General features: G+C 40.7%; 1 non-coding gene across 1 annotated transcript; it reads left to right on the top strand.

Annotated features, from left to right (window-relative positions):
- The first annotated feature begins 7153 nt into the window (after positions 1–7153).
- TRNAG-UCC (transfer RNA glycine (anticodon UCC)) lies at positions 7154–7225 on the top strand. The gene has a single exon. It is a non-coding gene; the product is annotated as a tRNA-Gly (tRNA).
- Positions 7226–7770: the final 545 nt, after the last annotated feature.

The following is a 7770-nucleotide window of genomic DNA, read 5'->3' as shown; positions in this document are numbered from 1 at the left end:
AAACCAGTCATGTTTACATAATTGTGCATTTGATTTGTTTTACTCACTCTATGTTCACTCGAAAAATTGCACCACTGCGATAAACTTTCTACATATACATCGACTTAATACCCTGCTAGCCGCCGTAAGGGCGTGTGGCGGGGGGTGTTACGGCACCACCCGTAATTTAGAAAGAAAAGAAAACCTTTGCAAAGCATAATTTTGTTCCGAGTTGTAAATTAAATATTTCTGAAGTAATTTCAGTTTCTTTTACTATAATAATTCCTGATTGTTCTGGATAATGGTATTTGTATGTATGTACTGGAATCTCCCTTATTTTATCTTTGTAGTCTCATCTACCTAAGTAGTGTGGGGCCATTATAATTCCTTTAGTGTCATAGTTAAACTCGTTTGTTCTGAGCCTTTCTAAAAGTCTAAGTCTCGCTCGTTCTCTCCGCACTTCAAGTGGTTCCCAGCCTAAATCCCCTAAGAGACCTGTCGCACTTGTGTTCTTGTCATAACAATTTTTAACGAATCTGGCGGATTTTCTCTGGACTTTATCTAATTCTCTTTGCCAAATTTTCTCCCAAGGATCCCAATTACTTGCGGCATATTCCAAATGAGGTCTAACTAGAGCAAAATAACACCTCTTTTTAATTTTTTCATTAAATTTCCCCACCACCCGTTTTACGAAGCCGAGTTTATTTAAAGCGGATCCGCATATGCCGCCTGATATGTGCTCCCCATGAAAGGCGTGGTGCTAGAAACACCCCCAAACATTTGACTTGATAACTTTTGCATGTTTGAATCGAAATTTTTTAAAACACTCTTTGGATTTATTTGGAAGAAATATAGCGGTCAGAGAATATGGGATACAAACGTGCACCGACCCACTTCGCGCTAAAATTCTTCGATTAAGTATGTCTGGATAAAAACGAAATATGTATTTATTTTTGATGGTGAATATAATAATTACATAATGAATAATAGAATCCTTTTGGAGAAGATCAATGGTTTTCAAGAATCTAAAACCAAATCAATTATCAAGTTTGAAATGCGCCCATCATGCCCAAATACGGACCCAGGACCAAGCTCTGAAAGGCTGAGAGTCAGTTCACCACCCCTAGTAGACTGATCATGTGACTGAGCCTTTATTTGTTGGCAAATCCGTTAGGATGCTCCTCGACGTTTCACTCTTTGAATTATAGCTTTCGCATTAATCTTAAAACTCTTTTCAGGGGCTTTCTAATTTGAAATTTCGCTTTAAGAAACGGATCTCAACCAATATTTTAGTTCAATAGTTCAGTTCTATAGTCCCCAATGTTGAATATCATTTTATTGCCAATCAATCATCAAGAATATTGTGATTATAGAAATTCTTTCAAGTTTATATAAGTATAATAACCTATGAAATTATTTGCAGCCAAAAACATTAAAAATTATTGAAATATATTCGTGGTATACAAATTAGTTTTGTATATAGTAACATATAATAGAATAATTTAATTTGATAAATCCTTAACAGAAGACAGACTTAAACGCTCGCAAAAGGATTAAACCTCATGTTTAATCCATAAGGCTTTAGGAGACAGCAAATGGATCTATTACATGTGTGGAGACCTAATGAACATGGGTTACCGTTGGTTTCGCTTGTCTTTTCTGGAATTGATTGCATTGCCTTGAGAGAGAATTCAGGAAAACATTATTTTTGCTACCAAGCAAAGAAGAGCTGTATATTCAAAATATGAAAACTTTGATCTCGTTTCTTCTCCTAAATCATGACATAAATACAGTACTGTAGAGCAATTGGTCACTCTGATGGGCGTCTCGAGAGTCGTTACTAGTAGGGGTTATAGTAGGAATTGGTACTCGTCGTAGTAGTAGTATGGCCGTAGTATGGTAGAATATAGGAGTAGTATAATCGATAGTTTTCCGGATGCAATACCGAAAGCAAATGATAAATAATTTTTATTTAAGTTACCGTGAGAATGAATTAACAGGAGCAGTAACTACGGTCGCATAAGTGTTTCGACTGCCAAGCAGTCCTCTTCAGAGAAGCTGGACGCTGGAGTAGGAAGAAATCTTTCGGAAGGCCTGTGAGTGCTTGCGACGGGTGAGGGTAAATGCTATCTATGTAGTACACCTTAGCTAGAGTGTGTTTTGCTATTGTATGTTGTTTTTATGGTTTTTTCCATCTTAATCCACGATCATTTTTCATTTACTTTCATTTTTAATATTTTTACCCTTAATATTCCCTTACCATTAGAGTACGGCTGGGGTTGACTTTCCCATAATTACCGTGAGAAATAAGACGAAAATCAAAAGCCATAGTCTATACCAATAGCTATTTTTTTAGTGAATTATCTCTTTGCTTTGTTTCTCATACTTTTATTTTCCCCAAAATGCTAATCCCAACGAATAATATTCCGTCATTCCACGCGCCTTCATTTCCGGCTGATGCAGCTTGTTAATGGAACTTGAAAAAATAGCATTGTCCTCATCTATGGGTGAACTCATGTCAAGATAATAATTGGAACGATGTGAGGCATGGGAAAGTTGGAACGAGTGATGGAAAAACACAGGCCACTCCTAATAATATGTGATCCGGTCCGGGAAAAACCATCCGCGCGAATCTTACAACACTAAATGCGACGTCGCACTGCCTCGCGCGAGTACCCCCAGGGGGACAGCAAACGGAGCAACGACCGATTCGGAAAACATCATTCGCGTCTTTCCTAGTTGTTGGAGATTTGGTTCACAACACTCGAGTCAAAACGATCTCTCGAATGGCAAAATGTTGAACCCTCCCCCATTGACGGCAGCAGTCAGCCGATCCCATCCCGTCGCGCTGTGGAATTCGCGGCCACTGAACCCTGCGTTTAAACCGATTGCACGCACACTCCCTGGAAAACACATGGATATCGTCTCTGGCAATACTGCTTCGGAAATCGGAAACTTTCATCTCAAAAACATTTCCCAAACCTTTTTTTTTCTCTTTCAAAAGACGGGAAATATGCGACTACCCCATCTCTCTCTCTACAAAACCCCGCAGGCACCGCAGCGTAAAAACCCACCGACCGATTGCCGGGAGAGAACTCCGAGCAAGAGGACCCCTGGACACGAACTGGCCACGTCCCTGTTGTCTCCCTCTCTCTCTCTCTTTGGCGACATACCCTCGCATAAGCCGCCTCCTCGGCCGGGACGCTGCAATTAACCCACGGGAGGTTCGTCCTGCGGGGTGGGGGGTCCCTCCCACGGCTCGGCGCGGGGCCCAGCCCCCGCGTCCCCAAAACAACACGTGTTTGCAGGCGCCGTCTTGGCGCACCGGGACATCTCCAGGGGTGCGGAAAATGAGCGGGGGGCCAAAGGGGGGACGGAGGCGGACAGGCTAATATTGGGCGGAGGGGCCCTCGCACTTGGGCCCCGCCTTCTCTCCGTCCAAACCCGCGGGGCCGGGTGGCATCCGTGTCCAGGGCCTCAGAAAGGAAAACGGGGGCCCTCTCGGACCGGGAGCCCAGCCTCCTCCCTCCATCGGGTCGAAGCGAGGGGGCAGTAGTCACTTCACGGCGAGCACACGTGCTCGGGAAGGGGTTTATTGTCATTGGGGGGATTCCCCTGATCTCCCGAGGGATTTATGGACGGCGGGGGGAGAGAAGGCTAAAGGTTCCATAACCTTGGGAAAACCCTGCGCGTTTCATGGATTGTCAACATTACTGGTAGCCAGCCCTTCCTCTCGTGGCATGCGTACGTCTCCGGTTGCCCGAACCAAACTTTCCAATATCTTCCGTCAGCAGTCTTAAGCTACGCTCCCTTGCATTCGGACAAACGTCTCGTTTTCGCCGCGCACACCGCGCGTCACCGTCATTCTCTGTTCTCACGCTTATGGTCGAAGAAAACAGTGGGCAAAGATGACCCAGCAGGGTGTCTGCTCTTGAGGCTTTTAATGAAAAATTGAATCTTCGTTGCCATGCATCCGTTTTTGAGGCGTCGTGGGCAGTGCCACCAATCAGGTTGCGGCGCCGCAGAAATTGTCCATCTCTCAACTCTTGCGGCCGACGAGCGTAAACCGACAATCGTTGTCTATTTAGTTTTTTTAGCTCCCTGCAAGCCACCGCTAGAGTGTGTGGCCGCGGGTGATTATACACCAGACTACCCTAGACCGAAAATACCTTTCCATCCCAGCGTGGTCAGTCAAACGTTATTTTACTCTGATCTCTTATCGGGAAAAATGACATGCTATGATTAATCTATCTGTTCTATGCTTAATCTCTCGAATTTTACTAGCATGATCTCTCCTACCCTAGTTCGATGGGGGTAGTTATACATTTTCAACATCACTGCTAAAGAGATCTTATTTCAATTTATGCAAAAGATTTAATCTATTAGTTCAAACTTCGCTTCGTGAGTGATTCCAATTCTAGCTGCTATAATATTTTGTATACGCTACTAAGTTTATCACAACAGCGTTTAAGTGACGGTGAGGCCGAAGTATTTCATCGAGTCTACCCTTTATATTTCGGTGTTCCTTCCATTTGTTCATCTCCCTTGAACGCGCATGCGAGCCAAACCGTTTTTAGGATTGAGGGCGCGAATGCATTTGCACGTGTAAATGGCGCTCATTGAAAATGCAGTAGAATTTGAGTACTCTACGCAGTACTGCCATCAATATTACTAAGATTAAAAAATTACAAACAGATGGCATGTGAATATAAATTTTGAATACAAATACATACTAAGCATGGTAAATTAGCCAAGATATACGTAATAAGATTGAGATAATTAGCAATGAGGCCTTTTGTGCGCCGAGCATTCAGCACACATTTTGCCAGACGGTTATTTTGGTCATTTTCGCTCACAGAGTTCTATTTTTTCTATTTATTCCAAGGTATTAGTAGCTTATATCATAATGTTTGGGGACTATAAGCTGCAAATTATTCAATAGTTTCAGGAGTGACTTTTTGGAAGTTGAAGTCAAGAGCATGGTACTTATCTAAACTAATAATTAAAATAAAAAGCTTGGATATGTACCACGTCAGTTACTTCTTTGACTATGTATCACCTGAGTCAGAATATCATCTTTTGTTGACAAGAAATGAAGGACGTAATACCAGGTAAACAAGAAGTTTTCGCGATGCGTAGAAGATGCGAAATCGGCATTTGTAGCCGTCCCAAAACCTGTTGCGAACCAAAAAACCTTACTTTCATGGCATCTCCCGAAGTTTCTTTGAATTAGATGTACGTGTCATGTACCGTAGTAGAGTTGCCCGGGCAACTTTCCCGAGAGGGCAGGAGGCAATAAACAACTCCATGGAACGAAGAGTGTGCGAACTATCGGTTGTGAGGCACTTGGCCACGGGCAGTACTTTGTTACTATTATCTTCAATGTTGTCGAATTCTAACTCCCGTTGATGGCCGCTTAGTTCACTGAAATATCGGCATAGGGTTTTTTTGAATCAATATTGTGCCTAAGAGTTGACACCTTTCAAAAAGGACTCCGTGGTTACGAAATGATTAGCGATTAATCAAACACTAAGCACACTAATCAATGTGTGTCAAAATTATTTTCATCGCTAAAATTTAAAAAGTTTATACATAGAAAGTGTTGCTACTTCATGGTAACTTGCCAAATCGGACAAACGACCGCCTTATGGCGACAGACAGATTAACTTTTTTTTTGTTTATGTACCCTGCAAGCCACCGCTAGGGTGTGTGACAGGGGGTGTACACACACCAGACTAATTTTTACGCGAACATAACCCTACCTCGGTAGGGCAATGTTATTATGATCCCTTATCCCGTTCGTCTGACAGCAAGAAGACTCCACAGCCTTTAGCTAAGAAACCACCACTCAATTGCGTTGTTAAATTTACCTTTTAAAAATAAAATGTTTCCAGTAATTCAGAATGCCCATTCGAGATAAAGGTTAATGCATTTCAATCCTGAGCTAGATTACTTGAGGCCCTAGGGATATAAATATTCACTTCGTAGACTGTTGGTGCATTGCATTAACATTTATTTAACATTACCGAAAGTGGCGGCAGTGTAGTAATAATGTCGGCGATTAACAATTCCACTTATAGAGCTGAACAATTAAATGCGATCATGTTGATGGCTTACCATGAAACGTGATCCTTCCTCGTTTCAGTCAACTGAGTTATTATTTAACAGTAAACAATAAGTGATTGAAGTGGTTGAGTTCATAAGAGGCAGACGTATAACTTTAAGATTGCCGCAGGGAAAAGTTACGGGGTGACTACTCTTTCCGCTGTGCATTAACGACGAGACCAAGTCTTAAGATCATTGTAACATTCGTAGCATGTTATGTTATGTATTGAGAAGGGGCCTATGAAGACTCAATCCCACCCCAATAAAGTTCATCATTTAAGCATAAAAAAACGACCTGAGCTCCCACGTTAAAAGCAGACTCAGATTATTTGCAGACGACAGCGATTTACAGAGATTGAAGAAATATTAAAGAGACTGGGTTATTCGCTAACAATTTCAACCAGGTCTTTGGAATTAGAGTAAGAAATATGGGTTAGAATTAAATGCGAGAAAATACACAGCACTTAAGTTTTCGGTCAGAAGAAAACATAAACAAGACATTAATGGCAAGTTACACTGAAACCAAACCTTTCAGGGATTCACTCAAATCAAAAGGAAATGCGGGTAAGATTTAGAGAAGTTAGGTTTCATTGGCCGGTAGAAAAGAAAAATTATTTTAAAAAAGATTTCGTTAGGTGCCTGTCGTCAAAATTAAATGCTTTTTCAATCATGTGCAATATATTTACTTTTGCAATAAATCTTTTCGAGCTGACGTGTTTTGAATGATGAAGGAATTGATCATGATCATTTATTATTTCTTAAAAATTTATTTCAAATGGATGTTCAATTATTACAGGTTTCCTCTCGTGAATTAGTGTGTAACTGGTAAATTGAAATGCATATGAATAACTTAACACTCCAAGCAGGGACTATGTGCCAAGATAGCCCCTAAAACTTCGCTACGCGATGGGTCCCCGAATTCAGGTGCAATTTCTGAAAAAAAAAATAATGCTGTCTAGGTTTCACTTTCTAAAAAGCGATATGCTATAAAACCCACGTAATATATTTAAATTCGTATACACCGGGAAACTTAAAATAAAATATTTTATTTCCCTCAACAGCCTTATAAGCGTCGGTGGTGTAATGGTCAGCATAGTTGCCTTCCAAGCAGTTGATCCGGGTTCGATTCCCGGCCGACGCACTTTTTTTGCTTCTCCAAAATTTCTCAATTTGTACTTTATTGCAATAAATTTTATGAATATTTAGCTATTCATCGCGTGAAACTTATAAAAATGATTTTAATTGATACTTTTTCGAATGTCCGTTTACTACGAGTACCACTCGTGTTCGAATATCTGGTACTGCTGTTTTTTTTTCTATTTTGACAATCTCAAAACTACTAGTAGCCTCAGAGGGCAATGTATCATTTGGAATTTAAAATTCACCCATTATTAGGAGTAAAATTAAATCAGGAGTTCGAAAAAGAAATTCATTGAAAAAAAATTGAAGAGTAAGCCTTCCTGCCAAACGTACGTGTTTATACCTTAGTTTCCCGTGGCAACAAAAAAACCAAATTAAGGTACCTTAAAGGTTGCTCATTGTAAATTCTAAAATTTTTTCAAACGGTTAGTATTATCTAACAATTATTCTATATTTTACACGACACAAGGTTTCTATTTTCTTCGAAAAAATAGCGCATTAAGTAGTGTGCTCCAAGGAAGTTTCACCGATCTGAACATCACCCAA

Source organism: Hetaerina americana, unplaced genomic scaffold, assembly GCF_022747635.1.
Source record: "Hetaerina americana unplaced genomic scaffold, ioHetAmer1.1.p SCAF_10, whole genome shotgun sequence".
NCBI classification, from domain to species: Eukaryota; Metazoa; Arthropoda; class Insecta; order Odonata; family Calopterygidae; genus Hetaerina; species Hetaerina americana.
Note: the sequence above shows the minus strand (reverse complement) of the source record. Positions and strands in the feature narration are given on the sequence as shown.